Raw genomic sequence first — 15868 nt, 5'->3', positions numbered from 1 at the left:
GATGACTTAAAATATTTATAGCCAAAGACACTCTTGTTTTCATCATGTCCCCCCAAACATCATAAACTTTTGCACACTGATCTGAGCTAACTTTAACTATTGATACAAGGGAAGCTAATCACTTTCCCTAAATCACATGCAAGTAAAGGAATGCTGATATAAACACCTAAGGGCTATATTTTAGCTTCCCATTCATTACTTTAAGTAGCTTTTATCTTATTAATTCTTAAACACTAGCATTTTATGCTGCTTCAAATGGTCAGTCTTTCCATCTTTCCATTTGTGGACATATTTCTCAGTGTTCCAAGGTTTGGCCAAGAATCAGTTCAGTCAGTTCAGTTCAGTCTCTCAGTCGTGACTGACTCTTTGCGACCCCATGAATCACAGCATGCCAAGCCTCCCTGTCCATCGCCAACTCCCAGAGTTCACTCAAACTCATGTCCATCGAGTCGCTGATGCCATCCAGCCATCTCATCCTCTGTCGCCCCTTTCTCCTCCCGCCCCCAATCCTTCCCAGCATCAGAGTCTTTTCCAGTGTCAACTCTTCGCATGAAGTGGCCAAAGTACTGGAGTTTCAGCTTTAGAATATCACCTGCCATTTCAGTAAAGAAAAGATGCTGCAGACATAAAGACATCAGCCTTGGCAGCCACTCCAAGCAGGCACCCTGAGTGGAATTCAGATGGAGGAGAAAAGGAGACTGGCTCTGTGAGTTAAGATGCAATTCTACGGGATAATTTCGGTGAGCTCAGACTCTTGCATCTTCCCATATAGAGAAAAGCACTGAAATCTTTACCTTGAGATGTCTGTTTTTGTGATTAATAGCCATCTTTTGATATTTGACTATGTATTTTTTAAGCAAAATTTCTATATGTCCTAACTCCTCCCTTACCTCTGAAACAGGCCATCAGAATCACCTGAGAAGCTGTATCTCTAGCTATAGTCCTCAGTAGTTTTGCCAAAAGAAAACCATAATTCTCAACTTTGAGGTTGTGAGTTTTTATTTTTTATTTTTTCAGTTAACAAAGGGAGCCCATACGTCTAATTTGTTATGTCATAAACAGTCAGAACTCGGGAGTTTAAGCCAGCAAAAATCAGTGTTGTGGGCTTCCTGGGTGGCTCAGCAGTAAAGTATCCACCTGCAATGTGGGAGACACAGGTTCAGTCCCTGGATTGGGAAGGTCTCCTGGAGAAGGAAATGGCAACCCACTCCAGTATTCTTGCCTGTAAAATCCCATGGACAGAGGAGCCTGACAGGCTACAGTCCACAGGGTTGCAAAGAGTAGGACATGATTGAGCACAGCACACAATCAGTGTTGTGGCTTTCCCTCTTTAGGAGTCTACTCAAGCTCACCCCACATCCTTCTTTCTGGATGTAATGCCTTCTCCAATTCTCAGCTACTTGATTAACAAGTTTTCTACAGATAAGCAAGTTGACTAATATGAAAAATAAGCTCAAAACTCAGAGTAGAAAGATTTGGATAAGAGATCTGTTATCTTCTTCAGGGGTGAAAGCTGCATCTTGCTGTGCATTTACAGCAATTAAGAGCTAATGCCACCAACATAGGAGCTTTCGAACAAGATCATGTAGGTGGATGGTATCTGGCCAATTTGTATGTATCAGAACTATCAGCTGGACTGTGTGCACATTTAATCAAACCTATTATCCAAGATTTAAATCCCCTGTCTTGTATCTTACCCACTTCACTCAAAAACAAATGAGTTAAGCTTTAATGTTAGCAGTCATTAGCAGATAGTTAGTTCTTCCTTCTAGACTTTGAGATAACAAATCCTACCTTTGTGCTTTTGTCTTATTTTTATCCACCATCATAAATACACATATTTCAAGATCTTTATATAGAGAAATGTAAAAAAAAAAATTCTCTGGCCTTTAGCCTCCTCCCTCCCAAGACTTTGTATATCTGCATCATATATTCACCAAATGTACCCCATCAGCAGAAATACCCACTCAACCATAGCACTGTAGCAGTGTTAGTCACTCAGTCGTGGCCAACTCTTTGCAACCCCACGGACTGTAACGTGCCAGGCTCCTTTATCCATGGGGTTCTCCAGGGAAGAATACTGGAATGGATTGCCATTACATTCTCAAGGGGATTTTCCTGACCCAGGGACTGAACCCAGGTCTCCTGCACTGCAGTCATTCTTTACTGTCTGAGCTACAGGGAAAATCTGTAGCAACAATTTCCCAGCATCAGTAAGACAACTCCTTTTTGATAAGATAACATTCCTTCTTGATAAGGGGTCACAGGGCACTTAGAGATGGTTTGTATAATACATCATTTGATGTCAAGCCTTCTGTCTCTGCCTACAGTCCACTCCAGAATTCTTGCCTGGAGAGTCCCATGGACAGAGGGTCCTGGCGGGCTACAGTTCGTGGTGTCACAAACAGTCAGACACGACTGAGTAGCTGCTACTGCTGCTAATGCCTCTGTCTCAGATCTTCCCTGTGGCTCAGATGGTCTCAAAAAAATTTTTTTTCATATAACCATGTCTTGACTTCTAATGGGTAGAACAGTTCTCAGAGCTTTCTGAGATGCTCTACCTGGGTTAGAATCCTTACATTTAGCTGGAATAAAATTTTCCATTTCTTTCTTAGATGAACTGATGAATTTTTCATGGATAATATGAATACTTAGAACATTCATACTATATTTAAATAGCAAATCCTTCAGTAGGTGAAAGAATCAGCCTGCAAGGTCTACTGCTCTGTTTTCCCCCATAGTATTGAGAGACAAGTGAATGAATTCAGACATTGAATAAGAGCAGGTCTCTTCTCTGCAAGTTTGGATATGGCTTTCATATCTAGTCCTCAAAGAACTGAGCTGTCAGCTCAGTTGGTAAAGAATTCACCTGCAATGCAGGGAGACCCTGGTTCAATTCCTGGGTTGGGAAGATCCGCTAGAGGAGGGATAGGCTCAGTTCAGTTCAGTTCAGTCGCTCAGTTGTGACTGATTCTTTGCGACCCCAAGAATCACAGCACGCCAGGCCTCCCTGTCCATCACCAACTCCCGGAGTTCACTCAAACTCATGTCCATTGAGTTGGTGATGCCATCCAGTCATCTCATTCTCTTTCGTCCCCTTCTCCTCCCGCCCCCAACCTTTCCCAGCATCAGAGTCTTTTCCAGTGAGTCAACTCTTCGCACGAGGTGGCCAAAGTATTGGAGTTTCAGCTTTAGCATCAGTCCTTCCAATGAACACCCAGGATTGATCTCCTTTAGAATGGACTGGTTGGATCTCCTTGCAGTCCAAGGGACTCTCAAGAGTCTTCTCCAGCACCACAGTTCAAAAGCATCAATTCTTTGGCGATCAGCTTTCTTCACAGTCCAACTCTCACATCCATACATGTCCACTGGAAAAACCATAGCCTTGACTTAACGAACCTTTGTTGGCAAAGTAATGTCTCTGCTTTTTAATATACTATCTAGGTTGGTCATAACTTTCCTTACAAGGAGTAAGCATCTTTTAATTTCATGGCTGCAATCAGCATGGGCTACCCACTCCAATATTCCTGGACCTCCTTTGTGGCTCATCTGGTAAAGAATCTGCCTGGAAGGCAGGAGACCTGGGTTCAATCCCTGGGTTGGGAAGATTCCCTGGAGAAGGGAAAAGCTACCCACTCCAGTATTCTGGCCTGGAGAATTCCATGGACTGTATAGTCCATGGGGTCAAAAAGAGTCAGACATGACTGAGTGACTTTCACTCTCATTTTTCCTTAAAGAACTCTGGGGCAGGCACTCATCAAGTTGGTACTGGTTTGAAAATCGATCTTCCTTATGTTCTACTCGAATAACACTGGATTTGCAAGTGTAACTGGGGAAAGGACATTTCAACATCTTCCAAGTCATCACACATATAATAATGTCCTTGTCTTTGTCCACTTACCCTTATGCCATATGGCTTTTTCAGACAAAAAAATTCTCTTAATTGGAAGTAAGTCTGTCCACTGTGTGTCCAACTTTAAATTTTCTCTTCAGTTTCATCACAATCTATTAATGACTGATCCAAAGGTGACCTTTCATGTCTGTGCTGTTTTACCAAGAGAAGAAAGCAGTATACCCCTGGATCCTGGACAATGTCTTTCTTATTGATTAACAAGTGATGTTTTGCTCTCATCTACATCAGTTCAGTTCAGTTCAGTTCAGTTCAGTCGCTCAGTCGTGTCCGACTCTTTGTGACCCCATGAATCACAGCACGCCAGGCCTCCCTGTCCATTACCAACTCCCGGAGTTCACTCAAACTCATGTCATCGAGTCGGTGATGCCATCCAGCCATATCATTCTCTGTCGTCCCCGTCTCCTCCCGCCCCCAATCCCTCCCAGCATCAGAGTCTTTTCCAGTGAGTCAACTGGAAAAGGTGGCCAAAGTATTGCAGTTTCAGCTTCAACATCAGTGTTTCCAATGAACACCCAGGATTGATCTCCCCCAGAATGAACTGGTTGGATCTCCTTGCAGTCCAAGGGACTCTCAAGAGTCTTCTCCAACACCACAATTCAAAAGCATTAATTCTTTGGTGATCAGCTTTCTTCACAGTCCAACTCTCACATCCATACATGACCATGGGAAAAACCATAGCCTTGACTAGATGGACCTTGGTTGGCAAAGTAATGTCTCTGCTTTTTAATATGCTATCTAGGTTGGTCATAACTTTCCTTCCAAGGAGTAAGCATCATACATGGCTAAAAAGTTCAAGTCCTCTTTCCAGATTTGTCTTTATCTTTCAAATCTTGATGTTTGTTGTGTGTTGGTTGTCTATTATTTCTGACAGATCACAGCTAACTGTGTTTTTCTTCAATGGGATGCAGAAGAACAGTCCACAAACCCACCCACTTACAATCCTAAAGAACTCCACATCCCCTCCATGGTGCGTTACGGGACACTGCCAACATTTGCCTTGAGGGGGAAGCTGGGAGATATAACTAAGAGGGCTCTGAGACTAGACTGCACATCTGCCTATTTCCTGACCCACCAAGGCACCATTTTAGGCTATCTGGGGACAAATATATGACTTGATCTGAATATATACATATCCGTTGCTTTATTCTGCATATGAGGGCTTCCCTGGTGGAGAAGAACCTGGTAAAGAAACTGCTTGCCAAGGAAGTAGACACAAGAGACTGTGGGTTTAATCTTTGGGTCAGGAGAAGGAAATGGCAACCTACTCCAGTATTCTTGCCTGAAAATTCCATGGACAGAGAAGCCTGGCAGGCTACAGTCCATGGGGTGGCAAAGAGTCAGTCATGACTGAGCACGCATACACACACACACACACACACATTCTACTTATGAAACTAATGTAGAAGTGCATTTTGCAAGCTTGGTGCTAACACTTGTTCTCTTCATGGGCCAGCAGACCAATTTTTATTTTTTAGGAAATAGAACAAAGAATGAGGCCAAATGATGCCAGGCTTGGGAAGAACCATAGATTGGAGAGAAATTTTTAATTGCAAGAAGGAAATTATCTGATCTAGACACAGAAAGATCTGTTATCACCACATGCAAACTCTCCCAGGCAGTAAAATGTGTCTATAGCAGGAAAGATTTCCTGATTTTATCGTGTTTTCACAATTAAAGACTGTTATAGCTGAGTGCACAGCATGTGGACAGGAACCAGATAAAAGGACATCATCAAGAGCTCTGGGTAGATTGGGTACTTGCATGTTTGAATAATTTATAAATTTTTGAGGGGGCTACTTAGGAACAGATACTTTACTTCTAGCTGCATTTCCTAATGTCTTGCTGTGAATTGAGACTGCTTTTTGTCTCTATACGGTTTAGTAGATTGCTCAGAGGTCACACTGTGGCTTCCAGATGCAATGTTTTCAGTGGTACCTGTGAGAGGGGAGGCCTGTTTACGCCAGACTCACTGACTGAGAGCTGGAGAACTTGTGGGTGTCTATATTGCTTCAACAAACTTGTTTAACTTTACAAAGTAATTTCATAAGGCAAAGATCATTTGTTTTCCCTTTTGCAGTCGAGTCTTTGAAAGAAACTTGGAAGTAGCATCCTCAAATTTTCTGTTTTGTTAAAAACTTCAATTCAGCTAGATTAAAAAGACCTAAAAGCAACCTGTTTTCTTCTCTTTTGGTGTGTGTGTAGTAGGTGGTTCTGCGCAGCAGAACTGTGGTTGACAGTTAACTATTTTAGAAATTCTGGTTACTGGGACTTTCCTGGTGGCCCCAGTGGTTAAGAATCTGCCTGCCAATAGGAGGGACACAGGTTTATCCCTGGTCCAGAAAGAGTCCATAATACTGAAGCCCACAAGGCCTAGAGCCCATGCTAGGCCCGTGCAACTAAACTAGAGAGTAACTCCCACTCACTGCTGCAGAGAAAGCCCAGGAGCAGCAGCTAAAGAACCTGTATTCTGCTGGGAAGATCCAGGACCATCAAAAAAGAAAGAAAGAAAGAAAGAGCAACTCTGGCTACCAAAAGCAAAATGCAGAATCCTCTACAGCGACTTCGCTGTTCACCGCCACGTAGACGGGTAGAGCCCCCATGTCCTGGCCACGCGACCGTCGCTGGAGCTACCATGCAAAGCGGTCAGCCTTCCCTGTCAGCAGCTTCTGCTCCCAGCTTCCTAGCTGGGTCCCTGTCGTGTCCGGTCATTGATGTAAGAGAGAGCAGAAAGCCTCCCTTGCTTCATTTTCACTTGTTTTTTTGGTGCTTTGCTTTGTCTTAATTAGAAACCCAGGAAGTCACAGTCAATTCTCTGCAGGTGGCAAGCCTGGGCAGCTCTGGCAACGCCCCCCACCCCGCCCCCGAACTCCTGGAGCAGGTGGGACTGGGGCAGGCGGAGTCCAGGTGAAGAAGAGCAGGTGAGGCACCCTTCTAGAATAAAATGCACAAATAACATAAAAGAACAAATCTCTGGAGTTTTCCTCTATCTCATGTTATGCCCCGTTTACACAAATAGAAATATGTAGAAGACAAGAACAAGCAGAGAGAAAAATAAGAAAATCAATGGCAGAGAACCGCAGGGAGGAAGGATGGGGCTGGGCAGGCGTAAGGTTGTGCGGCAGCTTCCGCCCACAAGCCGGGAGGTGCTTCCGGTCAGGCCTCTCCGGGGACGGTGGTCCTGCTGGGGGACAGGAGTGGCGTGGGGCAGCCAAATGGCGCTGCAGATGTCAGGCGTCAGGTGCGGGAATGCCCCTTCCTTACTTGCCCCTCTCCCCCTTCCCTACACCGGACTGGGTCCTTTGTGTCCTAGGAACCAGCCCTCCAAGGGCCCTGAACAGGAGGCAGCACTTGGGGAAACAAACGAGGCTCCGGGGACACCATAGGGTCTTTACCTGAAGGGTGGACACGGTTCTGAGATGCTCATCAGCCTGTGGCAGGCTTTGACAAACACAGTTCGAGACCCCTTCCTCTCAGGGCTTCCACTTGAGCTGGAGGAGATCTGGGGAGCCCAGGATTCCCAGGGGGAAGCTTGGCAGGCTTTTTCTCTGTCGTGTCTATTGTAATTTTAATTCACAGGCTTGTATTTTTACACCCTTGGCTGATGAATCCTGTGGGTAAAATCTCAGCACATCTCTTTTAAGATTTCTATTTTCCCTGGCCTAGGTTTGCTTTTTTTCCCCCTTTTTTCTGGATTCTGTCGAAGAATTAACTCTGAGAGGAAAAAAAATTAAAATAAAATTAAAATTAAAATTAACTCTGAGAGGAAAAAAAAGTTGTAAAGCCGTTATCTAAATGGGTTATAGATCCAATTGCAATTTCTATTGAGGCAGACAGAGTGAGGCAAAAAGGTAATTACCTGCAGCATAATTGAGGTGTTGTAACAAAGAGGAATTTGTGAAACAGTGGAAAATTGATTTTTATTGACTGCACCTATCCATGAGTTCCTGAGCTCCATTTCCCTCAGAGAAGTCTGCATAGTGTTTAGCATCTTTGTTGTAATCCATTGCCTCTTGGGGATGTGAATACATTCATGCAGTCTCCTTCTGGGCTCTTGGGACATTTAAGATAGTTGTCATGATGGAGGAGAGTGGGGGTGAGGTTTGATGACGGATACAGTAGGGAGGAGGATCTGCAGCACAGAAGAAGCATCAGTTCAGTTCAGTTCAGTCGCTCAGTCGTGTCCGACCGTTTGCGACCCCATGAATCGCAGCACGCCAGGCCTCCCTGTCCATCACCAACTCCCAAAGTTTACCCAAAACATAGGGAATGTTTAAAAACTCTTTGCCTAGTGGGACGTTCATCTGTTTGGGCTGGCAGTGTAAGGTCTTTACTTGTGTCCCCAGCTCTCCCCACTTTACCTTCTTGTGAGTGGATGGATTGGGAGGCCCAATGGGCTCCTTTTTCTATTCTGGTTCTTAACTATTTACAGGATGGTGTAAACAATTTTGTCCCACTTATGCTCCTAAATGTCAAACATGAGGAAGCAATCACCACTACAGGACACCTGCTTCTTAACTCAGGGGCTCCGTTCCCAGCAGTCAAACCTGGAGCCCTGGTGGATGGTGACAACAAGACCGCCACCTCACCCAAGCCCACCAGGTAGGAACACGTATGATTCATTTCCACCCCTGTATTAGAGATTGAATATAGATCCCAGATCACAGGGAAGTTACTTATCAGCTCTGATTTGTTAATTCAACTAATAAACAACTGTTGACTTTTTATGGCCTTGGAGTTATGTTCAGTGATTGGGATAAAGTGATGGGGAAGAAATTAACCTTCTTTTCCTGGATGCAAAACCCCCAAACAAATGAATGGCATTCTGATTCCAGGAGAGCTATCTCATTACATCATAGCTTCATATATAATTAGGCAACTTATTCTTTATTTTATTCATCAAGATTTTAATAATTTAATGGTCTGTTATTTTAGCAGGTGGTGGGTTGCCTAATTACGTACTGCTCTGCTTTAGTTTTCCAAACTGATGTCTCTCAAGGAATATTTGATGACTGACTCTTACTGAATGCAGTGGTCCTGATGTTTCAAATATCTTTGGTTTGTCCCTTTAGAGCTACATTTCAGTTTCCACCTTTCTCTCTGCCCAGAGCGGCTGAGCTGAAGTGTTTAATTTTCTACCTCAGGCAGTGGGAATCCTGACATAGGATCAGAAGGAAAGAGAAAAGTGAATCCACATTATTATTTCTTTAGCTTCCTCCTCATGTGCTGGCCTCAGGTTCTGGTAATCATTCCTTTTATCTCTCCTTTGATGGCTATGTGAGATTCAAATTAATTTGACTATTAACTTATAGATAGAAAACAATTCTAGGTGGATTGTAAAGCCAAAAGTGAGAAACAAAAAGGCTTTCCAAGATAAAATAGACAAATATCCTTATGAACTTTGGAAAGGCAATGATTTCTTTCAGTTCAGTTCAGTTCAGTCACTCAGTCGTGTCCGACTCTCCACGACCCCATGAATCACAGCATGCCAGGCCTCCCTGTCCATCACCAACTCCCGGGGTTCGCTCAACCTCATGTCCATTGAGTTGATGATGCCATTCAGCCATCTGATTCTCTGTTATTCCCTTCTTCTCCCACCCCCAATCCCTCCCAGCATCAGAGTCTTTTCCAGTGAGTCAACTCTTCGCATGAGGTGGCCAAAGTATTGGAGTTTCAGCTTTAGCATCAGTCCTTCCAATGAACACCCAGGATTGATCTCCTTTAGAATGGACTGGTTGGATCTCCTTGCAGTACAAGGGACTCTCAAGAGTCTTCTCCAACACCACAGTTCAAAAGCATCAATTCAGGAGGATACAAAAGTATAACCCAAAAAGAAAGAGATTGGAGACTATTACTACATTAAAATTATACTCCTTCGAGAGTAGAGACAGATAAGAGAGAGAAAAATCAAGTTTCAGTCAGGTAAAAGATGTTTGCAATACATACAGCAGAGGACTGGCATCCAGGATACATTAATAATCTATAATCACAGGAACAACAAAGAAAAACCACATAATGCAGTGGAAACCTATTCAGGAGCAGTGGTGCTTTGTAAATAACTCATCCATATAAAGAATAAAAATTATTTTTAAAGTATCTGATTTATGTCTTTAGAAATAAAGCAAATTGAAATTAAGTTTACAAAACAATGACACTACGCACTCAAGAAGATGATTAAGAAAATACATGACGATTTTGGCAAGTATGTAGATCAGTGAGAATCCAGTCCTGTTGGCAGGAATGTAACTTTGTACAATAATTTGTGCACAATCAGTCATCATTTACTCACCTTGAATGTACCTATAGCCTGTGACCCAGGAATTTCAATCCTAGATATTTTCAAAGCAGAATATATGAACATGTGCACCAAGGAAAATAAATACTCTTCATAAGAGCATTATTTATAGTAACTTCCACAAACTTTAAAACAACGCAAATGTACTTCAACAGTAGATTGAATGTACAGAATGGCACATTCATTAGCAGGATGTTTCAGAGCAATGGAAGCCAATGAACTGGAGACCCATACAACTTAGAAGAATCTCACAGTTTTGAAGGGAGATACAAAACAGTGCATACAGATCTGCTCCAATTATATGAATTTCAAAGCAGGCCAAGCTGTTGGATACTAGGTAGTGACTTTTCAGGAGTGCTATTCTTCAAAAAAGATAAATAAATAAAAGATTAAAAATAATCACACTGCTTATATGGAGGTTTTCACTTGGAGGAGATTTGGGAAGCTGATAGGGACTCTACTTGGTTTTCAGTTGCAAAGCCAGTGCAGAGTAACAGAGACCAGCACACCCTGGGATTTCAAAAAGAAGAATGCACCCTGGGAGTCTCTTGTGCTCGGTTGCTTGGTTGTGTTGAACTCTCTGCGACCCCATGGACTGTAGCCCGCCAGGCTCCTCTTCCCCAGGCAAGAACACTGGAGTGGGTTGCTACTTCTTTCTCCAAGGGGCAGCCTCTATACCAGCACTAACATACTCTCCTTACCTTTCCAGGCCTCTGAATTCAGAGCCACTAGTGGAACGGGACCATTAAGACTACCTTTCTCAAGAGCCATTAAAATGTGCAGCCTTGTGCAATAATAGTCATGTCACAAGTGTTTAGTCTGGGGACCTAGAAGTGATGCTTCTTGAGGTGACATTTCTTTTCTAAGATATTCCCTCTTTCTCCCACTGCCTGGTGTTTCTCACCGAGTCCACCTCCAGCCCTGGCAAGGTCCTCGCCGTGGAGTGTCACCTGTATACTCCAATGCAACGGACACTAACTCTACCTCTCACCTTTGAATGGCAAGCCACTCCAGTACTCTTGCCTAGAAAATCCCATGGATGGAGAAGCCTGGTAGGCTGCAGTCCATGGGGTCACTCAGTCAGACACGACTGAGCTACCTCACTTTCACTTTTCACTTTCACACATTGGAGAAGGAAATGGCAATCCACTCCAGTGTTCTTGCCTGGAGAATCCCAGGGACGGGGGAGCCTGGTGGGCTGCTGTCTATGGGGTCGCACAGAGTCGGACATTACTGAAGCAACTTAGTGGCAGCAGCAGCAAGCAGCTATTTCGGAGAAGGCAATGGCAAGCCACTCCAGTACTCTTGCCTAGAAATTCCCATGGATGGAGCAGCCTGGTAGGCTGCAGTCCGTGGGGTCGCTAAGGGTCGGACACGACTGAGCGACTTCACTTTCACTTTTCACTTTCACACATTGGAGAAGGAAATGGCAACCCACTCCAGTGTTCTTGCCTGGAGAATCCCAGGGTCGGGGGAGGCTGGTGGGCTTCTGTCTATGGGGTCACACAGAGTCGGACACGACTGAAGTGACTTAGCAGCAGCAGCGCTGTGTATGAACCCACGTAGGCAGTTCTTTGTTCTGTAAGATTTTACACAGTTGACTTTTGAACATCTTTCCTCATCTCCTCAAAGCATGAAAAGCTACCCTAAGGTGAGAACCTTGCCTTATCCTTCTCCTTTATCACTTGTTTCACTTAGAATGATGCTGACTACAGAGAGGTTGTCAGTAATGATGTGCTTGAAGATCTATTGATGGAGAAGTGTCCATGGATCCTGATAATTAGCTTAAATTAAAAACCTGAGACAGAGTCTTCCTCACAGTGGAAAGAATATAATCATAGTCAATGAAATTTTTTTCCTCCAATGAGGCATTACTATCTGATCAGGCTATTTGGAAATGAAGGTTTATGAGTTTAGCAAACAGTTTTAGAATGGGGTTTCATACTGTTCATTACAGAGTACTTTTTACAGTGGCATTATATGGCTTTAAAAACCTTCATAAGTACTTCCTTTTTCCAGTGTTGTTAAAGAAAAAAAAAAAAACTCTGTAAGCATATTTCAAGTAATATATTCTCTCCTTTGCTCCTGCCATACCTCCCATAAATAGAAAACTCAGAATATTTCTGCCAATTTCCTGTATCCGGGCCCTCCACTAGCAAACTTCTCTTGCTAGAGTAGATTAAACTACTTTTCTTTAATGTTGGCAGTTGAGGTTGAGTCAGCATAATTATTCTGCATTTGCCTCCAAATAACCTTCTCTTTAGAAAATAAATTTAAAAGATGTAATCAGTTAAGGTCACTGTGAACTATATGCAGTTATACACTGATCTTGCTCCCAGGCCTGAGTCAGGGGAGTCTTGGCACAGCCTGACCACTTCTGGGGTCAGCCCCCAAGGCCAGGAGCATGAAGACCCCGGAGTTTTTGTCCTGCAGGTGGATGATGGATCAGAGCTGAAGTTGCCTCATTCAGAAGACTGAGTGATAATCCTGGGTGGGCGGGGTTGGTCACCATGCCACCATCTCTGAAGACTCCAGGCCCCTAAGGAATCTTCTAGACCTACTCTCTGTGTGCTGCTAGTTCCACAAAAGAAGAACAGATTCATGGATTCTATCATCTGTTACATGACTACCCCAGAGCAACCCCATCAAATATTTGGATAAAAGAAGACCATTTTAGTGATACTTTTCTACAGAGCAGACTAATTCCAAAGGAGGAATAACCTATGAATTTCTACTTTTTATTACAATTTTTCTGTTCTGCTTCCTCATTCATCCTTCTGTAATATCCCTCAGAGAGAGACTGAAGGAATACAAAAAAATGTAAACTGGAAATAATCATATCATGTATTGAACATAATCCTCACAGCAATCTACCATTTTAACTAACAATCATCTGTGAGAGAAGCTACGTAGTAATTTGTGTAATTTAAATCAGAACCTATGTTGTCTGATGTAATACCTCAGGATTATCCTCATGCTCTCTTCTTAGGATGCAGAGCAATTGACGTATTGTGTATTAGGATGTGTGGTGAAGAGTTGTGATGGGGAGTGGAGGACAATGGATGGAAGGAAAGAATGTCAGTGAGTAGAGTTATTAGGCTCAGGAGTTTAAGTTCAAAGTAGTAATAATTACAAGCCATTTACTTTGTCCTCTCTGACCACTCCCCTTTTTAAGTTGCTTCTTTCTTGTGACACAGTGAAAAGGTGAGAGCTGGTAGATGAGGTGATGGTCCTAAACCCTTAGGAAAGACAATGCCTCTCCTTTGATGGACTCTGATGTCATCTTTGCTCATCTCATCCCTCCAACTAGGACAGGACATTTTATGAGCCTATGGGAATAAAGATCAGAATGCCAGTATCCATTGTGGTGAGAGCCAGAGCTCTGTTGGACGGCTGCACGTGGTGCTAAGCCCCCCTCTCGGTCCCTGTGGCTTGCATTGGGCTTTTTGTTCTTCCACACCACATTTTGCTCTGTGCTTTGGACTTCCTTGGGCTGCTTCAGCTGAGTTTCCCTGAACTGTCCAGCAGGAAACTGGAATAGGAGGAAACAGGTGCGTGCTTACTCCCTTCTGGGAGATTAATGGGACCTTCCTTTGTACCCCAAAGCCACAGCTCCACAAGGTATCTCTTGCTTTAACTACAACTCTTCCTTGTCATTCCCTTGTCCCTTCAGCCCTGAGGGATATAAAACTTTCTCCTGTAGTTTATCTCTGGAAACTTGGACATGTCCTGTGGGTTTCACATGACCCTCCCTTCCCTGGAAAATGGTCCCTACATTAAAGCCCTTTCGGTTACATCTGCGAGTGTGCTTCACCTTCCCGTGAGGACCCCACATCTGCCATGATGAATTTAATTGCCAGTCCCTCATTAGTTTGTTAACTGACAAAACATATTTTTCAACAAAGGACTGTATCTCAAACTCTGTACTAAAATTAATAGTAACAAGAACTGACATTTACTGAGCATGTCCGCCAGGCCCTTCTCTGGCACTCCCCATTTAATGTGATGAATCATGTCAATGACCCCTTGTAGTGAGGGTATTAGTTAGGATACACTAGGGTTTGTTGCCTTAAAAAAGTAAATAAATCCCAAACCTCAGAGAGGTGATCACAGCAGAGATTTATTACCTGGTGACATGATAATTCTCTTTTAGAAAGAGTTCTTTACAGATGCATGTCATTTGTGAGCACACATACAGTTATTCCATAATCATGATCTATACTTTTAGTCTAATTTTGAGTATCTTAGTCATTTCAGGACAAAGTATAACAGAGTATCATAGACTGGGTGGGTTGTCAGCAATAGAAATTTATTTCTTACAATGCTGGGGTTGGGGAAGTCCAAGAACAAGTCACCAGCAGATTCGATGTTGGAGGAGAACCCGACTGTTGGTTGGTAGGTGACTGTCTTCTCATCGTATCCTCACATGGCAGGAGTGAGGGAGCTCCCTGAGGTCTCTGTTATAAGCACTCTAATCCCTTCCTGAGGGCTCAACCCTACATATCTCATCACTTCCCAAAGACGCCACCTTCCAGTACCAGCACCTTGTGATTTCCAGTGTCAACCTTGGAATCTGGGGGTCAGCCACACGTGCATTTTGTCTGTAACACAAAGTCGAAGTTGAAGAAGTAAAAATAAAACATGGCCAATGTAAAGAATCTCTAGATATTAAAAAAAATAATGATTAAGGCTTTTCTTTTATAGACACTGAGAGAATAGACTCGTATTTGTGATTTATGCCCTATGCTTCCAAGACTGCCTTGCATTGAACCTGTGTTGGAAGATGTCTGTTAAAATCTCTGAGATAATTACAGCTGACCTTAGGCAGTTCTTCAGAATAAAAGAGCAGCTATACCTCCAGGTAGGATAGGCATTAATTTCATGATATTCTTCCTCACCACATTAGGTTGATTTAAAGTAGGAAATAAAAGATTGCTGAGGGCAAATATCCAAAGTCAATCTTGTGAATGGTCCACCCTCAGTGGTCATAAGACACAGGAGACTGAGCAAGGAACAAATCTGGAGATGGACATCTAATAAAAAGTTTTGAAAACGCTCTGTGGCTTAGGTTGACTAAAATAATGGAGTAATTTTAAATTTTCACATGAAAACTATAAAAAAGGGGAAAAAACAAAACTGAAACTTTTAGATCTAGTGAATGTATTGTCAGATTTGAAATAAAGAAATACAGGAACTTCCCTGGTGGTTCAGTGGTTAAGCCTTCGCCTTCCAGTGCAGGGGGTATGGGGTTCAATATGTGGTTTAGGAGCTAAGATTCCACATGCCTCACAGCCAAAAAACCAAAACATAAAACAGAAGCAGTATTGTAACAAATTCAATAAAGACTGTAAAATGCTAAAAAAAAAAAAAAAAAAAAACTTAGAAAAAGAAATACTATGACAGTAATTCTAAGAAAAAGTAATCTCATAATATACCTGGAAGTCTTTTAGAGTAACTAAAGGAATATATTTATGTTATGAAACGTCCACTAATTTACTGGTTTTAAACTTCATAATAAGAGATTTTAAGGAAACAGCCAATATTTTCAGTTAGGGAGAATTTTGGTATGTGTTGCCAAATTCTACTGTTTAGAAAACTGGTAGTGAAGGGGGAAGCTGGCAAAGAAATTTTAACTGAAAAATAATAATCTGCATTTTATTTAT

The sequence above is a fragment of the Moschus berezovskii genome, chromosome 3, assembly GCF_049115385.1.
Source record: "Moschus berezovskii isolate FMDL1 chromosome 3, NW_MosBer_1.0, whole genome shotgun sequence".
Taxonomy (NCBI): Eukaryota; Metazoa; Chordata; class Mammalia; order Artiodactyla; family Moschidae; genus Moschus; species Moschus berezovskii.
This window is presented reverse-complemented; position numbering follows the sequence as displayed.